The following is a 23,074-nucleotide window of genomic DNA, read 5'->3' as shown; positions in this document are numbered from 1 at the left end:
TTAGGGGAGAGACCTGAATGAAGTGATAGCTCATAAGAGTATAGGGGGCCTGAAGGAAGGAAACAGGGGCCACCAGGCAGCCAAGGATTGTCAACAACAGGAAGACTCTGGCTCCTCAAGAACCAGACAGACAAGGGCGGATGCTGTGTTCCCAGGGCCCTGTGGGATCCGACGCTCTTGAGAGCTGCAGCTTAGGAGGGAGAGCCCCAAGGTGTGGGCTTCCCCAGAAGTGGGCTTCCACTCTTGCTGGACAGTGGATGGATCAGGGAGGCGATGTCCCCTCCCACCCTCCAGTCCCCTGCGGTGCCCTCCATTGGCCAAACCCATAGAAGGGGAGGGAACACAGCAGGGGAGCCGAACACAGTCTGCTGATGTCACGCCAGGGAGGTAGGTAGGAGGGAGCAATGCGGAGTGGAAACTTGGTGTTCAGGTGCTCAGTCGTGTCCGACTCTTCATGACCCCATCGACTGTAGCCCACCAAGCTCCTCTGTCCACAGGATTCTCCAGGCAAGAACACTGGAATGGGTAGCCATTCCCTTCTCTAGGGCATCTTCTGGATCCAGGGGTTGAACTTGGGTCTCCTGCCCTGCAGGGTGATTCTTTACCCCTGAGCCACCAGGAAGCCCAGAGTGGAAATAACCACTCACTTTATCTTTTTCTCCCTGGCAGCTGCTCAGAGGCTGTCTTTGTCACACTGAGCTGCACCTCCGCTAACCCTATGCCCAGGCATGGAGCTTGTTTTTATTCGGCTTTGATACGTAGCACTTTAATTGGTGGGTTCATTTCTTTGAACGTTATGGAAATTTATCTCTGCTGGTATGTCTTCATCCCTAGTCTCTTTCTCTTTCTTCATGGGAAGAAAAAACCTCAGACTTTCTTATTCTCTCATCTGGAGGCAATCTTGAATGGTGATGAAATGTGTGATGTCTGAAGAAGGATTTGAATCCTATTTCCCAGAATTCCTCACCGTGTGACTTTGGGCAAGCTGCTTAAACTCTCTGTCCTGCTGGAATCTCATTTTAAAAGGAAGCCTGAGCCCTGAGGAATGGATGCTTTTGAACTGTGGTGTTGGAGAAGGCTCTTGAGAGTCCCTTGAACTACAAGGAGATCAAACCGGTCAATTCTAAAGGAAATCAGTCTCGAATATTCATTGGAAGGACTGATGCTGAAGCTGAAGCTCCAATACTTTGGCCACCTGATGCGAAGAGCTGACTCGTTGGAAAAGACCCAGAGGCTGGGAAAGATTGAAGGCAGGAGGAGAAGGGGACAACAGAGGATGAGATGGCTGGATGGCATCACCAACTCAATGGACATGAGTCTGAGCAAGCTCTGGGAGAAGGTGGAGGACAGGGAAGCCTGGTGAGCTGCAGTCCATGGGGTCACAGAGAATCGGACATGACTTAGCGACTGAACAATAACAACAAATCAGCAGTTTGCAGCTTTGATGTGAGGATTAAACGGATGACACTAACATATTTAAAAACTATATAAATCCCGCCTACAGCTGTTGTTATTGTTGTTGCTAATATTAATGCCGTCTCTTAACTTGCCTATTAAACCTCCCGTGTTCTTATCTCTCTGAGCTGCATTTGGGTTATTTCATCATATACATCCTTTAGGTTCATATTCTAGATTCATAGTTATTTTCTCTTCTTTTTTAAAGTTATTTCTAATTTGCTTTTAAACACACATTAACTTTTTATTTAAAACCATCTTTTTCATTTATTAAGAAGTTTTCTAAATGTTTGAATATATATATATATATATATTTTTTTTGCAAACTTAAGTAAATTGCACACATCTAATGCCCAAAGATCTCTCACAAACATGCACGTAGCTTCAGTCCAGATCAAGATGTGGAATACTCCCAGCTCCTCTTGCCTCCTAACTGTCCTCCCAGCCAATAACCTCTAAGAAGACACACTCGGCAGGCCTCAGATTCCCAGCAGGGTGGGGAAGGCTGACTATGCTTTGTCCTTGGTCCCCAGGCCTAAGCCACTAACTGAAGAATTGGCATAAAGGGGCCCCCGTGAAGCAGAGACACCACGTTAGCAAAGACTGCTGCTGCTGCTCCGCTGTTTCATCGTGTCTGACTCTTTGTGACCCCATGGACTGTAGATAACCCTCCCAGCTCCTGTGTCCATGAGATTTTCCCAGCAAGAACACAGGGGTGGGTTGCCATACCCTCTCCTAGAGGAGCTTCTCGACCCAGGGATCAAACCCACACGTCCTGTGTCTCTTGCCTTGCAGGCCGATTCTTTACCACTGAGCCCCTGGGGAAGCCCTGCAAAAGTCCACCCATCTCTAAACCCCTCGCTTCCCCAAAACACCAACTAGTTCAAGTCCTTTGTTTTCCTAGACGTGTCTGTGTGAATTTTGAATGCCACATAATGCAGTCCTGTACTTATGACGTTTTTGGGAGGCACTGACTTCCACCATCAAGAGGACACCTGTGAGAGCCGCACCTGGCGATGCCGGGTGAGAGCTCAGTGCTACAGTCAAAGTGCCGCGTGACTGCAGCGCGATCGGAGGCCGGTGCAGTGGTCACAGCTTTGCAGTTGTTCCCGCTTTCAGACGGCTACTTAGCTTGGAGAGTGTGTCTGGTGGAGCATGTATAAAAACACATGGGTATTTACATGGGAGCAGAGTTGCTAGGTTCGAAGTTGATGATATGGTAAATTTGCCAGGTGCTTACTACCTCCCAATCTTGCTAAGGGGTTGATGGAATTTCAACTTCCATCAGAATTCCAATCACTTTGCAGCATCTTTTGCTTCCACATAAGCCATTTTGGTGGGAGTAGAGGGCTCTCTTGTTTTGAAACAGTTTTTATTTTCCTGATGACTATGCTTTTTTCTCTTAGCCATTTGGAGAACATCTTTTGAGGAGGGCCTGCTCATGTTTTTTTTTTTTCCCCCCCATGGTTCTCTGGGAGCCTTTATCTCTTTTTAAAAATTACTTTGTACAAACTCTGCTACATTCTAGATGTCTGTATTCAAATATATCCTCCCATGGTATGGCAGGGATCTTTGGTTTTAATTTCCTTAGGGAGTGTGCTTCAGACCATGCAGTGCACGGATACCGAGCACGCAGTTCCAGCCGCTTTGATGGGCGCGTGTGCCCCTGTGGCCCATATCCCCATCGAGATGTGAAATATTTCCTTTAGACTGAAGGTTGTCTCCCAGACCTGCCCAGTTATTCCCAGTACACTCTCTAATGAGGAAATAACTCTTCCGATTTCTATCACCACCTAGATTATTTTTTCCTATTCTGGAAATTCATTTGGATAGAGCCTTACAGCCACTCCAGTATTCTTGCCTGGGAAATCCCATGGACAGAGGAGCCTGGCAGGCTACAGTCCACGGGGTTGCAAAGAGTTGGACACGACTGAGCAACTAAAACGACAACAGCAAAGAGTCTTTGAGCAGGCGTGCTGGCTTCTTTCGCTCGGTGGGTTCTGATTTCCATCTACATTGGCATGTGCTTTAGGAGCTTGACGCATGTTGTTACTGGGTAGCTTTTCATTGCATGGATAAACCACCATCTGCTTATCCATTCTACTGTTGATGGATATTTGTATGGTTTGCTGTTTTGGACTATGATGTTTAAGACTGCTCAAAACAATCTTATAAAATCTATTTTGTGGACACATATTTCCATTATCCCTCCAAGAGGGACTGGAGAGTAATAGGGTAAATATATGTTTAACTCTTCAAGAAATTAGCAAAACATTTTACCAAGTGGTGGTTTCATTTTGCATTTCCACTAGAAATATGTGAAAGATAAAGTTGTTCTAAATCTTTGAAAACATTTGTTGTCAGTATTTCTAATCTTGGTCATATTTATGGGTATGATAAAGTGGTTCTGGGTCGGTTTTAAGTTGCATGTATAATTTATACAGAGAGAATTTGTATATGTATAATACATATATATATATATGATCTGTGGCTTGTTTCTAAAATGTTAATGTTTATTTTTAGCAAGCAGAGCTTTCATCTTGGTAAAAGTTTTAATAAATTTAGAAGTTCATTGCTCTTCTCTAAGAAATCATTGTCCATTCAAGCTCTACAACCTTTAGGATACAGTTTTTCTTAATTTTTACCAAAAACACTTTTACAATTTTGATTGGAATTCCTTGAATCTATTGTCAATAATTAAATTAGGGAGACCTGAACCTGATATGAAATTTAAACTTTCCAACCCATGAAACACACACACACACGTGTATCCATTCAGTATATATTCTTAAAATAACCTCAACAGTGTTTTATAGTTTTTGGTATAGTGATTTTGCAGATATTTTCTTTTCTTTATTTTTGAATATTTTTTGTTTTTATGCTATTGCTATAGAAAAACTTCCTCTTCCTGATGCTACGTTAAAGATACACAAGTGCGTTTCTCTTGCTGTCCTTGTATTCTTCACCCTTGCTAAAATCACTTATCAGCATGAGAAGTTGTTTTTTGTTTTGATAGATTCCTGGTTTTCACACATGAAACTTGTTTCTTAAAATGAAATAAGTGCAGGTTTTCCTTTCAAGTGCTATGCATTTATTCCTTATCCTTGCCTTATTACATTGGATATAATCTTTCACACATTATTCAATATAAATAGAGCAGACATCTTTGCCTTGCTCCCAAATTCTAGGAAGAAATCACTCAACATTTCACCATTAAGTAATGTTAGTTGTGGCTGGTTTTTATAGATATTCTTTTAACAGAGTAACTTTTCTTCAGTTATTAGTTTGCTAAACATTTTCATTATGGAAAGCTGCTGAATGTTGGTCAAATATTTTTTTTGTATCTAATGAGATTATGAAAAAATTTTCTCTTTTATTCTGTGAATGTTAATTAACTGATGTCTGAATATTAAACCAACTTTGTGTTTCTGTGATGGCTACTTACTTCTAGCATATTTTGTATTCAGGTATTGCTGGGTTCAATTTACTACCAGTTTTTAAAGGGTTATTTTATCTACATCTGTGATGAACATTACCTATAATTTTTTTTTTAATTTTCATAGTGTATTTTGTCAATTTTGTTAAGTTGTACTTTCCAAAGGATTTGTCCATTTTCCTTAAATTGTCATTGACATAAAGTTTTCTATCTTCTTAATGCCTACAGGATCTGCAGTAATATCTATTCTTTCCATTTTCGTAGTGTTAATTTATGTTTTCTTTATTCTTAATCAATCTTGCTAGGTGTTTTAAAACTTTACTAGTCTTTTCAAAAAACCAATTAAATTTTAATTATTTTTTAATTTTATTAACTCTGCTCCTTTCTTCCTTAGCTACTGTATTCTATTTACTTTGATTCAATTTTCTCTTTCTAGCTTCCTAGGATAAATTTAGATAATCAAAATTAAATCTTTTGCTTTTAATATATGTTTAAAATTGTAAATTTCCAATTAATCACAGCTTTAGTTGCATTTCACAAACTTTTGCTCTGTTGCATTTTCATTTTAAGTTTGAAAAACATTTTCTAATTTCCCTTATAATTTCTTCTTTACTCATTTTATTTAGGTGGTCACAGGATACACAATCAGTATGCCAAAATCAAGTGCATTTTTATTAACTAGCAACAAAACATCCAAAAATAAAATTAATCAAATAATTTTATTTGCAATAGTATCAAAAAGAATAAATACTTAGAAATAAATTTCAACAGAAAAGCATGACTTCTAAAATATATTCATAATCATTGCTGAGAGAAATGAAAAAAAATTAATTGAGGGATATTTCATGGTCATGGATCTGATGATTCAATATTGTTCAGATGAAAAAGTCACCTATAAATTCAACACAATCTCTTTCAAATTCCAGTGAATTTGTGTGCAGAAATGGACAAGCAGATCCTAATGTATATGGAAATAGAACAAAAATGGAAAAAGAAGAGTAATGTTGGGGGAAGCGCACAAGTCTATTTTGAAACTTGGTATAAATGCTCAGAAATCAGTAGTGTTGATCCAAGGAAAGGTATACGGTTAATGGGACAAATTTGAAAGTCAAGCAGTATATCCCTATGCTTATTATCTCTTGACTTTTGATAAAGCTGCCTAGATAATTCAGTGAAGAAAAGAACAGTCTTTTCAGCAAATGGTTCTGGGATGACAGGATATCCACATACATAGAATAAAATAAACTAGGATCCTTACCTCACACCACACACAAAAATTAACTCAAAAAGCATTATAGAATTAACTATAAAATCCAAAGCTAAGCATCCTCTAGAAGGAAACATGATGAAAGTCCCTTGTAATCTTAGATTGGGCAACAATTCTTACAAATGAGAAATAAAAAAGAGAAAAAAATGGTAAATTGGACGTTGAAAGTGAAAGTGAAAGTGAAGTCGCTCAGTCGTGTCCGACTCTTTGCGACCCCATGGACTGTAGCCTACCTGGCTTCTCCCTCCATGGGATTCTCCAGGCAAGAGTACTGGAGTGGGTTGCCATTTACCAAATTAAAAACTTTAGCACTTCAAAAGACCTTGTTAAGAAAATAAGGCAATTAGTCAGAAATGTTTGCAAATCATATATCTAACAAAGGAGTTTTATCTAGGATATGTAAAGGACCCCCAAACCTCAATAAGAAGAATATAAGAAGAAACAGTAAGAATTGTTTAATCCAATTAAACAAAAGCTTTGAAGAGAAATTTCAGCTAGGAAGATATATACTTGCCAAAAGCACATGAAGCATGGTCCCTATCTGTAGCTGTATTGCTGTTTCGCGTCTGATTCTCTTGCAACCCTATGGACTGTAGCCCACCAGGCTCCTCTGTCCATGGGATTCTCCAGGCAAGAATACTAGAGAGGGTTGCCGTGCCCTCCTCCAGGGGATCTTCCCAACCCAGGGACTGAACCGGCATCTCGTGTGTCTCCTGCACTGGCAGGCAGGCTCTTTACCACTGGTGCCACCTGGGAAGCCCTTGCATGGCATGTCTTTCCCCAATTTCTCACTTTCAAATTGTATCTTTAATGTTTAAGTGTTTTCTGTTGTGAATAGAATATGCTTGAGTCTTCCTTTGGGATGCATGCCAATAACCTCTGTCTTTTACTTGGAGTATTATTTCCCATTTACATTTCAGGTAATTATTGATATATGTGTGTGTGTGAAGTCGCTCAGTCATGTCTGACTCTTTGCGACCCCGTGGACTGTAACCCGCCAGGCTCTTCTGTCCATGGGATTCTCCAGGCAAGAATACTGGAGTGGGTTGCCATTTCCTTCTCCAGGGGATCTTCCCAACCCAGGGATGGAACCTGGGTCTCCTGCATTGCAGGCAGACGCTTTATCCTCTGAGCCACCAGGGAATTATTGATATAGTTAGGTGTAATAAACCCTTTCTGTTATTTGTTCTGATTTTTGTTCCTTACTTCTCTTCTGCCTTTCTTAATCAACTATAATTTAGAATGTTGTTTATGTCCTTTACCAGTATTTTCATTTTCCACGCATGTGCGTATTTGCATATGTGGTGAGTGTGTTTTAAGTGCTTGGGTGTTTCAACATGATCCTTATCTTATCAGTCTCTTGGGGTTAATATTAAGTGATTTAATCAAAAGTTTAAGAACCTCCAGCAGCAGCATCCTTAGTCTCCTGTACTTTGCACTATTGTTCTTATATATTTTATACCTTGATACATTGTCAGTCCCACAGAACAGTGTTATCACGATATGACTTATCTTAATAGTCACTCACCCAATGCGTTTCAATCTTCTCTGCTATCTGAGTTTTCACTCTATATCATTACCTTCCGCCTGAAGAGCTTCTGTTGGCATTTCTTTTACTTTTGGTTCATCGGTGACTAATTTCCCTTCTATGAGAAATTGTCTTTATTTCTCTCACATTTGTTTTGAATTACATTGCGCTGGTTCTGTAATTCTGGTTTAGGAGGTCATCTTTTTTCATACTTCAAAGACACGGCTTAGCTTTTTCCTGGTCTCCAGGGTTTCTGACGGGAAGTCGAATAGTGGGTCCTTTGTATGTACGTAGCTAACACACCTTTTTTTGTTCTTCAAATTAGGCAATTTTCATTTCTCTGTCTTCAGGTTCACACTTCCTTCTGCAATATGCAATCTCTTTTAATCCCTCTAAAGTGAATTTTAAAAATTCATACATCGTTCTTTTTGGTTATGGAATTTCTGTATGGTTATTTTTATGGTATCTATTTCTCTGTTGAGATCACTATTCGCTCACTCACTACAGCCATCCTTCACTTTAAATCACTGTACATATTGAAAATAGCTGTTTAAAAGCCCTGTTTACTGTCTCAACATCTAACTCACTCCACATCAGTTTCTCCTGATGCTTTTTCTATTATTACCTGAGGGGCATTCTCTTCCATCTCTTCTGATGGCTGATAGTATTTTCAGTATTCTCTGGACATTGTGGTGATACATTTTAGGGGGGGGAGATTATATTCCCTTCCTTAAAAGGTTTTTGCGTTTTGGTTTGTTTTCCTAAAAGGCAGATTTACTTTCTTTTGTCAGGATTTCTTTTATGTTGTTATGACAAGTGAACTTTGGTTTGAGCCTGAGTGTGTGGTTCCTTCCTGTATTATTATTCTGACTCCTGGCTCAGATCTGTCTGAGTTCTCAACCAGATACCCAGGACGCTCAAGGAGGCGTCTGGGCCTCCACTGGCCACTGGAGAATGCCAGGTTATCCCTGCTTGGCCATTCCCAGGACGCTCAAGGAGGCGTCTGGGCCTCCACTGGCCACTGGAGAATGCCAGGTTATTCCTGCTTGGCCATTCCCAGAGTCTCTGGTCTCCTCTTGGTCCCCAACAGCACTCTCTGTCAAGCCGGACGCTCACCCTGGCTTTTGCAGCCCCGCTCTTGGCTGAGGACCCCCTTCTCAGATCCTTCCGGCCTTTGTCCCATCTCATGCTGTGCTCAGACAGGGGCTCGCTGCTACTGCCCGGAAGCTGGGGGTCACACCCAAAAAAGCACACGCAGAAAGCCAGGGGTCAACGTGTGCTCACCTCCAGCGTCTGTTCCCAGGACACAGCTCTGCTCTGCCTCTGCCCAGAGTCTGTAACCTGCTCTGTGGTTCAAGGGGAAAGACCAAGTTCTTTACCAGTGACTCTACAATGATATGATGACCAGAAGCCAAGACCTGTGCCTTGACTTCACTCTCTAATGGGTACATTTTGAAGAAAAGAAGTTTCAAGCGTAGCCCGGTTCATCTTGTCGCTTATTGGAAAGCCCTTGTTTGCTCTCCCTACCTCCGGATTCCCTTGCACTAGTTTTCTTGATGGCGTTTCTATTATCTAAGAGTGACGTTTCTCTGTTTCTTCTCATGACTGCCTGTATTTATATTCTGCTCTTGATGGGGTGGTGCATTTTAGGGACAGTGGCAGATACCTGCTCTAGAAGATGACCTTCTGTGTCCCATCATGGACTCTGACCCTGTGGTCTGGGTGGTACCTCCACCAGGGCATCTTCTTAAACCTGAATCTGATCATCTCACCTCACCCGCTGCGTCCGTCTCCTTGGTAGCCTTCCTACCCTAGGGGTTCAATGTAAAATTCTGACATTGGCAGAAAGGCCCCCCTTGACCAGGTTTCACCAGCTGGAGTCACCTGTGTCAGCTGCCATGAAAATACTACAGACTGTTACTGAGCCAAACTCGTGTTCACTTGCCCAACACACAGCAGAGCCAGTCTGCTGACACCGAGTGGCGGCGAAGGAGAGTAGAGGGGCAGCTCATGCTCAGAAGACGCAGATCCCGTATGGTTTTCAGGGAAGCGCTTTTCAAGACCGGGTGAGGGAGAGGGTCAGCTCCTGGACAGTGTTCTGATTGGGAGCTGGGGAGGTAACTGGTGATGTCTCAGGAATCTCGGGCATCAGCCTCCTGGTTCCAGCAGGTCTGGGGTCTATGTGCTGGTGGGCAGCATGCAGTTAACTTCTCCACCTGAAGGGGGTTTCAGTATCTGCAAAAGAGCCCAAGGACATGGCTCAGTATATTATCGGTAGCCCTTGAGGAGGAACTAAAGGTCCTTGACTTGGTTTTGTGGCTAAACTGCTATTATTTTGTCTTGCTTGACTGTTTTCCTTTGTTTCAGCATTTTCTCACTCCTCTGATTAAATCTGCTCTTTGGAACTTGGGGAAGGCCTTGCAGGCTAAAACTTCCCTACAAACAAGAGGTGGGGGGCATGGAGGGAGGGGTCTGTTGTAAGGAAGGGCCCTCAGGGTCCTGCTCGGTGTTAAGAAGGCCTGGCTTAGAGAGCAGGCATTCACTGCGTCACCCTCTGAGGACGGAAGTCTGAAGGCAGAGGTTGGTCCCTCCTGAGGGCTCCAGGGGAGGGTCTGTTCCAGGCCTGCCTTTGGTGTGTAGGGGGCCGTCCTCTCCCCTGTCTTCATGCCGTCTTCCCTCAGCCCACGTCTGTCTCAGGGTCCAAATTTCCCTCTACTTTAAGAACACCAGTCCTACTGGATTGGGGTCCCCCTAAAGACCTCACCTTGACCTGACCATCTGCAAAGACCCTGTTTCTCAAAGAGGTCATACTCACTGGTATGGGCGTCACACCTCAGCATCTTCAGGGGACGTGATTCAACCCACCAGCCCTGCCCCTCAGCCTCTGCTTCTCCGTGCACCATCCTGTGCTTTGTTCCTACAAACCATAGGCACTTTCTTTCCCTGGCCTTTTCCCCAGTGCCTGGGGTTCAGCCCACCTGCTGAGTGCCCTGAGTAACCTATATTCACCATCCAGGTCTCAGCTTGAAGGGTGTTCTACCGCAGAGAAAGCCCTCGACGCCGTGCGCGTCTGTGCGCCCAGTCCTGTCTGACTCTTTGCGACCCCGTGGACTGTAGCCCGCCAGGCTCTCTGTCCATGGCATGTTCCAGGCAAGAATACTGGAGTGGGTTGCCATTTCCCCCTCCGGGCATCTTCCCATCTCAGGGACTGAACCCGAGTGTCCTGTGTCTCCTGTATCGGCAGACAGGTTCTCTATCACTGAGCCTTCTGGGAAGCCCCTGTGACCCCCTGCTCCCCTCTGAACTGTGTCCCCACTGGTCCTGAGTCTCCAGACACACTCGCTTTGCTTCTCCCGGCTTACAGCGTTCTGTCTGACTTGTTGATCACCGAGTTGTATCCGACGGTCTTCTGTCACCACCATTTCCCCAGGGCCTGGGATGGTGTCTAATGCGTGTAATGCACTCGATGTTTGGGGCCAAATAGGCTTTCCTACGAGTTTGCTGAGGTTCGTTCTCTGAGAGTTTAAGCGCTGGTTTATAACACCAGTCACGATGTGATGAGTGCAGAGGTAATGGAGAGGCCAATATTGTGTGTAATTGCCCGGGGCCCAGGGAGGGTCATTACCACCGCCTGTTCATTTGCTGGCCCTCCAGGGGCCATGCAGACACTGCCGAGCTCTCGGGGGAGGCGTTTCCTGGGGACATCAGAATGCAGAGCGTTATTTCCTCGTGGAACAATGTCACTTAAGAGTCCGGGAGAGAACCGGCTCCATCTCGGCCTTATTTCCCCCGGGAGCATACATGCTGCATGCTGAAGCCCAGAAGGCTGGGAGCCGAGGGCTCGTAGGCTGTTGCTGTCAGAGCTAGGGAGACCGTGGGCCGTGGAGGAGGCAGGCTGAAGGACGAGGCACCACCGGGACCGGGCGGGCCAGGAAAGATCCGGTGGCAAGCTGGAGGGGAGGGTCTAATCAGTCCCCAGCCGAGCACCTGCTCGTGAAGGGCGGGACGCCCATTTCAGGAGCGTTTCCTCTCCTGGCGGCAGCTGGAGAGAAGGCTGGGAAAGCTCATCCCAGCAACTTCCCTGTTTAGTATAAACAGGGAAGCAGCCGAGAGGTCCATGATCAGAAGTTAGGTTAAAAACCTTCCACCGTATGATCATGTCTCACAGCTGTGTACACTTCGGTTTCAAGGTTTCTTGGGAACATGCCTGCACGTGCATGTACGGTCTGTGCACAGGTGTCAAAGGATGCCATGATGCAGCAGGATTTCTTTCTTTCCTCTCTGACCTTTAAGTTCAGCCTGTGGGGTCCTCAGCCCCAGGTGAAAATGCCAGAAGGACCGTGGAGTTTCTTGTCATCTCAGGGAATAAAAGCTATGGTGGTGATGGTGGTTAAGTTGCTCAGTCGTATCTGGCTCTTGCGACCCCATGGACTGTAGCCTGTGAGGCTCCTCTGTCCATGGGATTCTCCAGGCAAGAATACTGGAGTGCGTTGCCATTTCCTTCTCCAGGATAAAAGCTGCGGAAGTCAATTATTAGTACGCTCGGTCCCGTGTGATAATCAGACTTGAAATGTGATTGAAAGCGGGGTGTCCGCCGCCTCTTGGTGGGGCTGCCCTGGGTGAAGCCCCTGCGCGGTGGGCGTGGCCAGCTCTCCCCGCCCCTCGGCCTCCCCGCCCCCTCCGGCCCCTCCTCTCTTGCTGACCGTGTGTTGCCTGAGCGGGATTGTGACGTGCCGGGGGCGCTTCGAAGGCCATCCGTCCCTGGGGTGGGCCCTGCGGTGGTGTCCACTTCCCATCTTCGCGGCTGGGGCCCTCGAGTCCAGCTCCGGGGAGGGGGCTCGGGGGGCCTCCAGCCAGCTGCTCGTCTCTTTGTCCTTAGTTCCAAGCCCTGCAGCTGCCAGGCTCTTCCTGCAAAGGTGACTCGGACCTTCCGGAGGGCGGGGTCTAAGGTGGCGTCTCTGCTTCTCTCCCCTCTGCTCACATCTGCCCACAGAAAACCCTCCTGGGTCCCCTTCATACCTCGAATATCTGCGCAGGCAGAGGTGGCCCAGAATCTGAGACCTTTAGCGTCTCCTTGGTGACACAGTTGGGCTTTCTGTCTGGAGCGGCTTGCCCACGTCCACTGTGACCCAGACTGTGGAGCCCGCAGGGAAGGTCTGAGACTATGTGTGGGTGGGCGAGGGGGCACTGGGCGCCAAGCACACCGCTTTAGTTTGCGGTTTTCCTTGCCTGGGCAGAAGGAGCTCACCGTAGGCCCCCAGTGGCGCCTGGGTCTTCAGGGCAATAAAACGAGTCCATCGGCGGCCACTATCTCCCGGGCTGATGCTTCCGTCAAGGGCAGCGAGGCAGGGCTTTCTGGAACGCACACTTGACGGGGTGCTGGCCACGGGGCCTTCCCTCTGGGTCCCTGGAAGGGAGGGGACCCTCGGCAGAGGGGGACAGCACAGTCAGTTTTTTGCAGCAAGAAGATCTGGCTTTTTTCTACATTTTTACGTTCTACTTTTTTACAAATTTTACAAATTTTTACAATTTCTACATTTTTTAGTGAAAGGCCACTTCTAACAATACAGTGGTTTTTTAAAAGCTTTTGTTTTCATGTATTTATATTTTATTCTTGGCTGGGCTGGGTCTTTGTAGCTGCACATGGGCTTTTTCTAGCTGTGGCCAGTGGGGGCTTCCCTTCCCTACTTCCCGTCTGTGAAGTCCCTCTCCCCTCACCCTTTCTGTGTCCTCGTAAACAATTTGGAATTCTTCTGCAAGAGATTTGTCTGTTCACCCCCATCCACTTATGTAGTCAGCCATTTACCTACATCATCCACACTCACGGTGTTTATTTCACCCTCTGGATTATAGCACAATTCCACTTTATTTCATTGGTCAGTGTCTCAGCTTCGACCTTCAGGAACTTTTTCAGCTGACACGGAGCCCATTGCAGGGGTGATGTGAGCACGTCTTACTTTGGGGGTGTCACAGGTGCTTCACACTCACCGTGTGTATTCCCTCCCCACCGCAAGCCATTGTCCAATCACATTCTCCCCACCACAAGCCATTGTCCAATCACATTCTCCCCACCGCAAGCCATTCTCCAATCACATTCTCCCCACCGCAAGCCATTGTCCAATCACATTCTCCCCACCGCAAGCCATTCTCCAATCACATTCTCCCCACCGCAAGCCATTCTCCAATCACATTCTCCCCACCGCAAGCCATTGTCTAATCACATTCTCCCCACCACAAGCCATTCTCCAATCACATTCTCCCCACCACAAGCCATTCTCCAATCACATTCTCCCCACCACAAGCCATTCTCCAATCACATTCTCCCCACCACAAGCCATTCTCCAATCACATTCTCCCCACCGCAAGCCCGCGAATCAACCATTTCTCCAAGGAGCCTATTCCTTTGGAAACTGGCTTTTAGAAATCGAGATAGGCTTCTAATGAAGGGAACTTCTGGCGCTGTGGAGAAGGGCATAGAAGCAGGGGCATGGGGGTCGAACCCACCATCCTGGGTTTGGAGCCCGCAAAGGCATGAAGTCCCAGCGACGGGAGCCCGAAGGGAGTTCGCCTCCATAGACCTGGGGTCCCGGGTCCTCCTGCACCAGGGTCTTCCCAACCCCCGGGGCCAGTGCCAAGAGGATCCCTCTTCAGGGAAGATTGTACGTGGAACAGGAGCTGAGGTCCGAGGGGTCACGACCTGAAGCATCTCAGGCAGAATCCAGCCAAGCGTCCACTCAAGGCCTTTCCCGTCTGACGGCAAACCCGCTACTGCCCTCCAAGCTCTTCCTAGATTCACCGCCTGGGGTCGGGGGACATTGACCCAGGCCTTACAGACGGCAGTGCTCGAATCAGTCCACAGGGGCCTCAACAAGCTGTCCTCAAGTTGCTGTGTTATTTGCACTGTCGGATGGGGATGCTGACTCTCGGGGAGGCCGGCAGGTGGGTCAGAGTCCACGTGACTCTTCAGGGGCAGATGGGGACCTGGGCGTCCCACTTTGGGTCCGCACGGGGAGGCTCTGGTCCACCTTCACGCAGCAGATGCTGACGGGCTGCTCTCCTTTTCCAGGAGCCACCCGACTCAGGTTCATTGCTTGCAGAAAGCTGTGGAGGGCAGGAGTCCACAGAGCTCTTCTCTTCAGGCCCAGAGCCGCGCCTCACTCAGCCGCAGGGGCTCCATCCACCTGTAAGGAGTGGTGCGCAGAAGAGGTGAGAGAGAGACGGGGTCTCGGTGTCCCCGTGGCCCCCTGCAGACATTCTCCCGAGGAAGGGTGGGGTCTGGGGACGGAGCCTCTCGCGGGGGCCCCCACCTGCAGCGGATCGATGCCTCCTGGGCTTCCCTCCAGCAGAACACTTAGACCCTTTTAAAGCAGCCCTGGGTACCATCCCTCTAAATCCTGACACCTGCCAGGGACCCCTCTCCGCTGCTAATTGAGGGGCCTTGAAGGTTAATGGCAGGGCCTGACACTTGGGCTGGAGGCCAGATCTCAACGAGGGGGTGGGGAAACCCCCTAGAAGCTCGGGTATGAGTTTTGGGGGAGGGGGTGAATGTTTTCCGCCTGTGAACTGGCTTTGCCCGCATCCGGCGTCTCACACGCAGGTTCCTGGGGAGGCCAGGGCACCCACGTGCCCTGGTCCTCGCCTGTGGAGGGGACAGGGCAGCTGCTCCTCCAGCGACAGGACAGCCGGGTCTGGCTGGGAGAGAGTCAGGAGCTTGCCCCGGCCTGCCTCCCAAGCCCGGGTTCTGTGTTAACCATCCGTCTCCCTGAACACTAGTGCCCACGCGCCTGGTTCTGAGCCATTGGGTCTTTTTGATTTTGAGTTCCCAGCCTGGCTCTGCCTCTGTGTGCACACGCGGCCCCACACCAGCCGCAGAGCAGCAGTGTGGTGAAGCCAAAACCGGGAGGCCGCCGCCTGGGGTCCAGAGGCCAGACGGCAATCCCCTCCCGTCCCCGTGGACTTGGAGTCCAGCTGCGCCTCTACTCAGCTGCTCCCCATCTCCGGACCTTTGCTCTTGTTGCCGCCCTCTCTGTCTGCAGCACTTTGTCCACTCCCTGCCCGCTGAGTACCCTCTGACCATCTCCTGAGGCTGGGTCCTCTCCTTGGCTCTGAGTTCCCATCTCCACCCCTCCCCGACCTCCCTCCTGGCCCTCCCCTGCTCTGGGTACCTAAAGCATCCCCCTGGCTCCTCACCTCAAAGCATCTCTCACCATCATCGTCATCCAGGGTCCCTTGTTCATGAGCTGTTGGCCCCTCGAATGTCGATTCTGCTGGAAACTCTCAGGAACCTGATCTGTCTTGGCCCCTCCCTCCCTGCCAAGCCCCAGGTCCCAGGAGACTGTCCAGCGGGTTCTAGGTGCTCAGAAACCACAAACTAAAGGAACCTAAATGAACGGTTGGATGGGGGAACGTGAGCCTGTGGCTGCCCTCCCTTCCCGCTCTGTCCCGGGGCCCACAGTGAAGTCAAGTGGACGCTCCTCGTAATGAAATGCAATGCGTGCGCACGTGGCCATTGACTCGGAAACAGGAACCTGTTGGAGGTGGGCGCCTGGGGTGCCATCCCACTCTGGTCCGGAGTGAGAATGGTCATGCCACCTGTTCTGATGCTGAAGTAGAACCCAGCAGGCGGGGTCCTGGCCGGATGGAATTTCTTCCTTTATGTGTGGAAATACTTGTGCCAACTGTGTGTGTGTGTGTGTGTGTGTGAGAGAGAGAGAGAGAGAGAGAGAGAGAGAGAGAGACAGAGACAGACAGAGAGAGAGAGAAGGGGGAGGGAAGGCGATATTGATTTAAAGGTGAAAAATGAATCAGTCTCTGTGTGTGTGCATGCTAAATTGCTTCAGTCATGTCCGACTCTTTGTGATTCCCAAAGATTATAGCCCACCTGGCTCCTCTGTCCATGGCATTTCCCAAGCAAGAATATGGGAATGGGTTGCCATTTCCTCCTCCAGGGGATCTTTCCAGCCCAGGGATTGAACCCTCATCTCCTGCAGCTCCTGGAATGCAGACAGATTCTTTACCAACTGAGCCACCAGGGAAGCCCAATCTTAGTCTCTATCAGATGATGAAAGGAGATTAATGCAGACACAGGGTCAGTGACAGGGGTGCTGTACTGGGTTCACTCGGAAGGTGACAGTTTATCACAGTCCTAACAAACAGGACAGAAAGCCCAGGGTATTTTCCTGGTTGGGCCCTGGCCTGTGCAAAGCCCTGGTGCAGGCAGGTGCTGGATGAGGTGGGAACACAGCAAGGAGGCCCAGGTGACTGCTGATGCCTGAGCCGGGGGAGATGGAAGGGGATGGGGTGAGAGGGAGGGCAGTGAGGGGGCTTTGGGGGCTCCTGGCCTCAGTGAAGACAGTGGACTCAATTCTGAGTGATGCAGGAGCCACTGAGGGGCCTGGCCATGGGCCAGCATGACCCAAGCTGGAAGGACGGCGCTGGCTACCTTGCGGGGAGGGGCAGGCAGGTCACCCTGGCTGGGAGCGAAGGTTCGGAAGATGAACCTGTGAGATGACGGACCTGGCGCTTTACCCCTTTCTGGTTCAGTCTGTTTGCTTTTGATGCCCTAATAAACTCTCATTTTAAAACTGCATTGCACAGATTCTACACAAATGTATCTCACCGTCCCTTTCATTTTCCCTTTATTTATTGCTTCCACCTCTTTCTTTGACTTTTGATTCTTCTTTTTCTGAATTAGGCTGCAGCGTTGAGTGTTTAATAGGGAAAACCAGCCTGTAGATTTATTTCACTTCAAGGCCATCATTAGCTGTTATCTACGTAGTGCTGCTCTGACCTGGGCATATCTTTGTCTACACTCGCATTTCTATTTCCCTTTTATTAACATGTCTAGTCAGGTGCACAGTAGGGTTATTTCCCCTGGTTCCTGAAATGGAATCCTTTCTCAGAGACGTATTCCCGTGTTTGCACTGTCTGCTTGGAGAGACATCTCGTGACTTGCGGAGTTCAGGGCGTCTCCTCCTGTGACGTGCTCAGGCCTGGCTTCGGTGGCGTCTGATTGGGCTGCTCCCCAGCGCCTCCGTTTCCTGGTTCTGGAGTCGCAAGATCTGTCCTCAACGTCATTCACGTTTTCTGAGCTTTCCCACATCTTCCTTTTACTCTCCATTCTGGGAGGTGTTCCCCAAACTTCCTTATCATTATCTTCCCTTCCTGTTCCCATTAAGCCCTGATCAATATGCGGTCTGTGAACTGGAGTGCGTGCTAAGTCGCTTCAGTCGTGTCTGACTCTTTGCGACCCCGTAGGCTGTAGCCCTCCAGGCTCCTCTGTCCATGCTGCCATGTCCTGCCCCAGGGGCTTTTCTCAACTCCTCTCAGAGCAGCCTCTGACTGTGGGCACTTTATCTTGTGGGATGGAAGGGAGCTTTCTTCCCTGGGCTGTTTACATCTCAGTGCTGGCTCCTCGACCCACCAGTAGCTGTGTTCCATCAGCAGTGATCCGCACGGGGCCTCTGCCGGGTGCGGGGACACAGCAGGAAGAGAAGCAGGCCCCTGCCATTCTGGGTTCTTGTCTTGAGAGCACCAAGTTGGTCTTCATGAGACTGTGTTAAGATCCCTGTGGAAGGGATGCAGTGCCAGGAGGAAAGTGCAGTCTGGGGAGGGAGTCCCTGTGACGTGACGGGGGTGCTGCCTTCCTTGCAGGGTCAGGCACACGGCGTTTGGGAGGGCATGTAAGCTGAGTCTGATTCCTGTGGGGCATCTATCTCCGCACCACCCAGCCAGAAGGAGCCAGCAAAGGCATCGCCCGTTTCTAGGCCTCACAGGAGGAGCCCTGCTGGTGTGAAAATCTGAGAAGTGGAAATAAGCTCAGAGCAAAATGAAAAGAGTATTAATTTAATCCATGGATATAAAATTCCCTACCCGAGCAGGAACAGTGGAAGGTGGAGAGGAGTGGGGAAAATAGAAAAACTCCTACTATGCTTTGCACAGGAAGGAGCCAGCAAGACAAGCCTATTCTTGAGGTCCATCCAGAAGAAGTGGTTCAACAGTTTGGCTTATTTGAGGGGTAAATAGTTGTAGCTGAAGCTGAAACTCCAATAATTTGGCCACCTGATATGAAGAACTGACTCATTTGCAAAGACCCTGATGTTGGGAAAGATTGAAGGCGGGAGGAGAAGGGGACGACAGAGGATGAGATTGTTGGATGACGTCACTGACTCAATGGACATGAGTTTGAGTGAACTCCAGAAGTTGGTGATGGACAGGGAGGTCTGGCGTGCTGCAGTCCATGGGGTCGCAAAGAGTTGGACACGACTGAGCAACTGAACTGAACTGAACTGAAATAGTTGTAGAATAAACATAGCTTTCATTTGTCTGTTGCAAGCTGAATAATGTCTTCACTTACCCCTGTATGTGTGCCGGATGCATCTAGACCTGCAGCCGGCTCAGAACACTCTGTGGATTCTCCCAGGACCCTCTGTCTGTAATCATCCCAGGACTGAAATTGCTAATTTGGCCCTTAGGAGCTGAGGTGGGGAGAAGGGACCCAGGTCTGTGTATCTGCACTAAGGGGTCTCTTCTCACCTGCTCATTTCCTTCTCGGTTTGGCCTCTTAGCACACGTGAAACCACACGTAGTCACCTTCTGCCTCCTTGTCGGTTGTTCTGTCATCAAAGAGGGCCCCTCCTACTTCTGAACACATGTGCTAATATCGGGTTAAACGTGCCACTTACAGAGAAGCTGGGTCACAAACAAACAAACATCAGAAACACTTTTCTCTTGGCTTTTCCCTTCAGTTGAATTACATTCAGCAAATATTTACTGAGTTTCCGCTCCATGCCCAGAAGTGAACAGAAGCAGTGAACCAAGCGAAGATCTCTAAGGAGGTTGAGTAATAGCCTCGGGGCTGAACTCAGATGATACGCAGCTGCTGCGGGTGGGTCAGGCAGGACTGGGGGCCCGGAACACTGGAACTTTCTCAAGTCAAAATGACACGGGCAGAAAAGCCAGGAGCAGAGAGGGCAGCAGAGGCCCAGAGGGGGACAACCCAGGACACCAAGAGTCCAGTTTTTCTTGGAGACCAACAGCCCACTGCTTGGCCCGGGCAGGTCCTATGTAAGAATTTCATGGCCGGGCCACCATGACTAGGGGTGGAAGAGGGTCATAGTGGGATGCTGGTTACGGCTTTGTCTATACCAGGCTCCATGTGAACCATATCACGTCCATCAACCCTTCATCACACTTTTTACTGATGTGTCCCTGCATCAGAGTTTATTAAACTGTCCAAAAGAGGCCCTTCTGGCTTCAGTAGACTGGCTTGTCTGTCGGCCAGGCACCGAGGCCATAAAGCCCCAGGTGAGCCTAGGTCTGCTCAATCCGGGAATCTAGGACTTTTCTCTCCACGTCCAGATTTCTGTTGTGGGGTCTTCTGTATCAGATTCAGGCTCATCTGTCATTAGCCAGCCAGCATCTGCCCAGGCCCCAGGCCAGGCCACAGACACGCCTCCACTTTGCAGTGTCCAACAGCGAGAGCCATACGGGCCACTGTCCCATTTTGGAGATGGACGTGGTCACAGATCTTCTGTGGTGGTCAGGTTGGGAGGGACGTGAATTTCTATCCAGCAGAGCTGACTTCCCTGAACTGACATCTGACGAGCTCCCATGAATGAGCTGACAGGAGTCGATACTGGAATCGGCACCCAAGACCCCAGACCAAGGCCTGCTGCTGCGTGGGGCCCATTCGGGCCATTGAAGAGTCTGATGATTATTCCAACCTTCCCAGGAAATGCTGCTGTGAAGAGCTTTCTTGTCTTCTGTTATTCTGGGTTGCACTGAGTAATTTGCATGTCACTCTTATCTGCTCAAGCAGGGCAATTATTGCTGATTCCTGCCAAGCCTGCGGGCTCCCTACTGGCCCGGCCCAGAAGAGATCCAGCCAGATGAGCTGTGACTGCTGATGTCTCAGGAAGAAAGGAAAGAGAACAGAACAAACCAGCCCTTGTTTCTGATCCTAGATAATGGCTTTTCAAAGGCCCTTGGAAAGCATCTCTCCACCTTGCCTTCTCCCAGACGAGAGCAAATGGTGATACAAGCACAGCAGTTAACACTGTTGGTTCCCACGGGGAGCAGATGGAAAGGTCGAAACTCTGGACTTCTGAAGTTGTATTTCACCCTGTGGAAGGTTGTTCCCTTTGCCCTGTAATAGCCCTCTGACATGGGAAGAAAATGCCTCATCTTTTGGCTGAAACCTCCCTCTGTCCCTCTTGTCTCACAAGCCCGGTTTTCAGACAGTGAGACCCCCTCCACCCAGTCACCATTCCATGACTTTTATGTTACACTGGGCCTTGAACAAACATCGTGACTTTGCAGAGGTACAGCCAGCCCACCGCAGAGAGGACATGCCCCTCCTGTGGCCTGATGCCCTCTCCGCATCCCAGCCCATCTAAGGGTCTGCACTCCTAGACGCAGTCTCAAAAGTAAAGCAGAGAGCTTATGATCAGGCTGAAACCTCATGTTCTGTGCAGATATTCGAATTGGAAAGATCCAAACTTCAGGACTGGTTGTGTGTGAGATTATTCATCTCAGTGTCCTCAATCGGAAGTTGGGAAATAGTCTCTTACAGATTTCTGATCAAGATCAGAGCTAACAGAAAATTCAAAAGTATATATTAGTAGGTATCCCCAGTAAATAGCAGATTTACTTATTCTTACATAAAATGCTATTATAGCAGGTGTCCCTCATTTTAGCTTCATGTAATTGATTTTGTATTCTACTCTTTATTCCATCCATCCACCAGTTCATCCATCCATCCATCTATCCATCTATCTGTTCATCCGTCCATTTAATGACTATTTATCAGATGCTCAGCTTGTTCCAGACACTGTGCTCAAATCATGCTAGCTGCTTTTCAAAAACAAACACTCTTCACTGCCAACTGCTAGTCTTTCAACTGCTCAAGAAGCCCGGAGCCCTGCTCTGAGTTCATCTCCCCAAATCACTCACAGGAGAGCACATAGCAGCATTATTAGGTCTTTAGAGGACGCAGGGATAAATAGTAGAATCTGTGTTGACAACTCCACATCCTCTTGCCTCCACTGCCCAGTGCCTTCTTAGTGGAAACTGAGCACTTGTTCCCCAAATATTTACCGACTTCATTTCACGTGCCTAGCCAGATAAAGGCTCCCTGTCAAAGCTGCTCTTCCTGAACCTGTGGCTTCCCAGTCAAAGCTGCTCTTCCTGAACCTGTGGCTTCCCAGTCAAAGCTGCTCTTCCTGAATCTGTGGCTTCCCATATCCTGATGGGATTGTTGTCACTGGTGGTGGGTGCCCGGCCTCCCAGGGCTTAGAAGCAGGGAGCTTTGATGGTTCTAGAATGGCGTGTCAGGAAAGATGAGAGGCTTTGGAAATAGAATCCTCTATCAGATAGCTTTTCAGAGTCACACAGCTAATAACTGCTCCAAGTCTCTTTCCTTTCCCTGAAAATAATGGTTGTGATACCTACTTTAAGGCCAATGTGAGAATGGAAAGTGATAACGTTTGAAAAATAAATATGTGGGATTTCCGCTCAAGATAGAAGACAGAACAGATGTAGAGAATCCTCTGATTCTACTTCAAACACAGAAATCTTGGATTAAACGTATATTGAATATAAAAAATATAGGTCAGACTGAACATGAGAAGGAGAATCCACTGCATGCTTGAAATACAGATATACTTTCTGGCCCAAAATTAAAATGATTCTTGGTCAACCACTTGTTACTGACATCAGTCTGAAGGCGAAGACCCCAAGTGAAGATTAGCTTCCTATATAAAGAACTACATCCTTTGTTAAAGGGGGACTGTAAAATTTATATTTGGTGGCCCAAGTCTTTCAACTTAGCAGTGAGCCAGCTTCCCTGGGCCATCAACCGAAGCAAAACATCTCCGATGAAACAAAACTTGAACTTGTAATGTTAGTGGGCACAGGACATCAATTCTCTGCTAAAGGTGATGCAGAAACCCTGAGCATGTTCATGTACACACCCCCAGAACACACACACACACACACACACACACTTATCCCAAGACAGTGAAACTAACAGGAATCCATGACAAACAAAGGCTCAGAGGTAAAGAATCTGTCTGCCAATGCAGTAGACACAGGTTTGATCCCTGGGTCAGGAAAGACCCCTGGAATAGGAAATGACAACCCACTCCAGTACTCTTGCCTGGGATATCCCATGGACAGAGGAGCCTGGTTGGCTACAGTCCATGGGGTTGCAAAAGAGTCAGACACGACTTAAGGACTAAAGAACAGCAACAACAAAGACAGACAAGACAAGTGGATGTGAAGCCTTGGATAATATGTCGCTATCACTGAGGAGGAGAAATAAATATCAGTTCAGAAATCTGCTCAAGAAAATAAACAAACAGGGTGACTGCAAATAAAATTTGGAATA

Source organism: Bos indicus x Bos taurus, chromosome 5 (genome assembly GCF_003369695.1).
Source record: "Bos indicus x Bos taurus breed Angus x Brahman F1 hybrid chromosome 5, Bos_hybrid_MaternalHap_v2.0, whole genome shotgun sequence".
Taxonomy (NCBI): Eukaryota; Metazoa; Chordata; class Mammalia; order Artiodactyla; family Bovidae; genus Bos; species Bos indicus x Bos taurus.
This window is presented reverse-complemented; position numbering follows the sequence as displayed.